We start from the raw sequence: 4,270 nt of genomic DNA, 5'->3' as shown, positions 1-4,270 counted from the left end.
GGTGGTGGAAGCTCCTGGGGTCTGGTGGTGGAAGCTCCTGGGGTCTGGTGGTGGAAGCTCCTGGGGTCTGGTGGTGGAAGCTCCTGGGGTCTGGTGCTGATGCTGCTGGGGTCCGGTGGTGGAGCTAGTGGGGTCTGGTGTTGGAAGCTCCTGGGGTCTGGTGGTGGAGCTAGTAGGGTCTGGTGGTGGATGGGGTCTGGTGGTGATGCTGCTGGGGTCTGGTGGTGGAGCTAGTGGGGTCTTGTGGTGGATGGGGTCTGGTGGTAATGCTGCTGGGGTCTGGTGGTGGAGCTAGTAGGGTCTGGTGGTGGATGGGGTCTGGTGGTAATGCTGCTGGGGTCTGGTGGTGGAGCTAGTGGGGTCTGGTGGTGATGCTGCTGGGGTCTGGTGGAAGCTCCTGGGGTCTGGTGGTGGAAGCTCCTGAGGTCTGGTGGTGGAAGCTCCTGGGGTCTGGTGGTGGAAGCTCCTGGGGTCTGGTGGTGATGCTGCTGGGGTCTGGTGGTGGAGCTAGTGGGGTCTGGTGTTAATGCTGCTGGGGTTTGGTGGTGGAGCTAGTGACTTACATGTTTTGAAAAAGGCGGGCATGACGAAAAGATCCTGTAAAAAATCTCTGTAATATGTTTCTTTTTTTCCTGTAAAGTTGGACATTTGAAAGATTAGGTAAATGGGGAATGACTGGCTTTTAATCAGTTGTGGCACTGCAACGAAATTCATTTCTGCATAAGACCCAATGCGAGAAAGAGATGGTCGACCTTCCTGTGCCGAGCACCAAGAAGAGGATTAGAGGGGTTTTCCAAGTCCAAATAATATTATTGCAGTAATACATGTTTCCGCCCAGTTTCGAACAGGGGACCTTTCACGTGTTAGGCGAACGTGATAACCACTACACTACGAAAACTTGCATGCTTTGAAAATGGCGGGCGTAGCGAAAAAAAAATCCTATCTTCAAATCATTCATGTTAGAAATAAATGTGTGATTTCATATAAGTTGTCCTGGTGCGGTAAAATTAAAAATCATCCATCGGTATTACCATGCTGGGTAGAAAATACAAAATGTACCACAAGGGAAGCCAACTGATTACTTTTGAAAGACAGTACTGGATATGATTAATAACTGCAAATTAGGCAGTCGTCTTGTTTCAGGTACAAAATGACTGTTTCTCGCTGAGAAAATGCAAAAAAGCGGATTTCTGTCATAACATTGATTTACCTTCTGATTTTTTAAGGCAAGCTATTGAAAACGTCAGAAAATTGGAAAAAGGAGTCTATGTAGTTGATTTGAGGGACTCATTTCATTATTGGACTCACCAAACCACTTACAGTGTTTCAGGTACAAAATGACCGTTTCTCGCTGAGAAAATGCCAAAAAACGGATTTCTGTAATAACATTGTTTTACCTTCTGATTTTTTAAGGCAAGCTATCGAAAACGTTAGAAAATTGGAAAAAGGAGTCTATGTAGTTGATTTGAGAGACTCATTTCATTATTGGACTCACCAAACCACTTACAGTGTTTCAGGTACAAAATGACTGTTTCTCGCTGAGAAAATGCAAAAAAGCGGATTTCTGTCATAACATTGATTTACCTTCTGATTTTTTAAGGCAAGCTATTGAAAACGTCAGAAAATTGGAGAAAGGAGTCTATGTAGTTGATTTGAGGGACTCATTTCATTATTGGACTCACCAAACCACTTACAGTGTTTCAGGTACAAAATGACCGTTTCTCGCTGAGAAAATGCCAAAAAGCGGATTTCTGTCATAACATTGATTTACCTTCTGATTTTTTAAGGCAAGCTATTGAAAACGTTAGAAAATTGGAGAAAGGTGTCTATGTAGTTGATTTGAGCGACTCATTTCATTATTGGACTCACCAAACCACTTACAGTGTTTCAGGTACAAAATGACTGTTTCTCGCTGAGAAAATGCCAAAAAGCGGATTTCTGTCATAACATTGATTTACCTTCTGATTTTTTAAGGCAAGCTATTGAAAACATCAGAAAATTGGAGAAAGGAGTCTATGTAGTTGATTTGAGGGACTCATTTCATTATTGGACTCACCAAACCACTTACAGTGTTTCAGGTACAAAATGACCGTTTCTCGCTGAGAAAATGCCAAAAAGCGGATTTCTGTAATAACATTGTTTTACCTTCTGATTTTTTAAGGCAAGCTATTGAAAACGTAAGAAAATTGGAGAAGGGAGTCTATGTAGTTGATTTGAGGGACTCATTTCATTATTGGACTCACCAAACCACTTACAGTGTTTCAGGTACAAAATGACTGTTTCTCGCTGAGAAAATGCCAAAAAGCGGATTTCTGTCATAACATTGATTTACCTTCTGATTTTTTAAGGCAAGCTATTGAAAACGTCAGAAAATTGGAGAAAGGAGTCTATGTAGTTGATTTGAGGGACTCATTTCATTATTGGACTCTCCAAACCACTTACAGTGTTTCAGGTACAAAATGACTGTTTCTCGCTGAGAAAATGCCAAAAAGCGGATTTCTGTCATAACATTGATTTACCTTCTGATTTTTTAAGGCAAGCTATTGAAAACGTTAGAAAATTGCAGAAAGGTGTCTATGTAGTTGATTTGAGAGACTCATTTCATTATTGGACTCACCAAACCACTTACAGTGTTTCAGGTACAAAATGACTGTTTCTCGCTGAGAAAATGCCAAAAAGCGGATTTCTGTCATAACATTTATTTACCTTCTGATTTTTTAAGGCAAGCTATTGAAAACGTCAGAAAATTGGAGAAAGGAGTCTATGTAGTTGATTTGAGGGACTGATTTCATTATTGGACTCACCAAACCACTTACAGTGTTTCAGGTACAAAATGACCGTTTCTCGCTGAGAAAATGCCAAAAAGCGGATTTCTGTAATAACATTGTTTTACCTTCTGATTTTTTAAGGCAAGCTATTGAAAACTTCAGAAACTTGGAGAAAGGAGTCTATGTAGTTGATTTGAGGGACTCATTTCATTATTGGACTCACCAAACCACTTACAGTGTTTCAGGTACAAAATGACCGTTTCTCGCTGAGAAAATGCCAAAAAGCGGATTTCTGTAATAACATTGTTTTACCTTCTGATTTTTTAAGGCAAGCTATGGAAAACGTCAGAAAATTGGAGAAAGGAGTCTATGTAGTTGATTTGAGAGACTCATTTCATTATTGGACTCACCAAACCACTTACAGTGTTTCAGGTACAAAATGACCGTTTCTCGCTGAGAAAATGCCAAAAAGCGGATTTCTGTAATAACATTGTTTTACCTTCTGATTTTTTAAGGCAAGCTATTGAAAACGTCAGAAAATTGGAGAAAAGAGTCTATGTAGTTGATTTGAGGGACTCATTTCATTATTGGACTCACCAAATCACTTACAGTGTTTCAGGTACAAAATGATTTTTTCTCGCTGAGAAAATGCCAAAAAGCGGATTTCTGTCATAACATTGATTTACCTTCTGATTTTTTAAGGCAAGCTATTGAAAACGTCCGAAAATTGGAGAAAGGAGTCTATGTAGTTGATTTGACGGACTCATTTCATTATTGGACTCACCAAACCGCTTACAGTGTTTCAGGTACAAAATGACTGTTTCTCGCTGAGAAAATGCCAAAAAGCGGATTTCTGTAATAACATTGATTTACCTTCTGATTTTTCAAGGCAAGCTATGGAAAACGTCAGAAAATTGGAGAAAGGAGTCTATGTAGTTGATTTGAGAGACTCATTTCATTATTGGACTCACCAAACCACTTACAGTGTTTCAGGTACAAAATGACTGTTTCTCGCTAAGAAAATGCCAAAAAGCGGATTTCTGTCATAACATTGATTTACCTTCTGATTTTTCAAGGCAAGCTATTGAAAACGTCAGAAAATTGGAGAAAGGAGTCTATGTAGTTGATTTGAGAGACTCATTTCATTATTGGACTCACCAAACCACTTACAGTGTTTCAGGTACAAAATGACTGTTTCTCGCCTAGAAAATGCCAAAAAGCGGATTTCTGTAATAACATTGTTTTACCTTCTGAATTTTTAAGGCAACCTATTGAAAACGTCAGAAAATTGGAGAAAGGAGTCTATGTAGTTGATTTGAGGGACTCATTTCATTATTGGACTCACCAAACCACTTACAGTGTTTCAGGTACAAAATGACTGTTTCTCGCTGAGAAGCTGCCAAAAAGCGGATTTCTGTCATAACATTGATTTACCTTCTGATTTTTCAAGGCAAGCTAATGAAAACCTTAGAAAATTGGAGAAAGGTGTCTATGTAGTTGAT

The sequence above is a fragment of the Cololabis saira genome, unplaced genomic scaffold, assembly GCF_033807715.1.
Source record: "Cololabis saira isolate AMF1-May2022 unplaced genomic scaffold, fColSai1.1 scf043, whole genome shotgun sequence".
Lineage (NCBI taxonomy): Eukaryota > Metazoa > Chordata > Actinopteri > Beloniformes > Belonidae > Cololabis > Cololabis saira.
Note: the sequence above shows the minus strand (reverse complement) of the source record.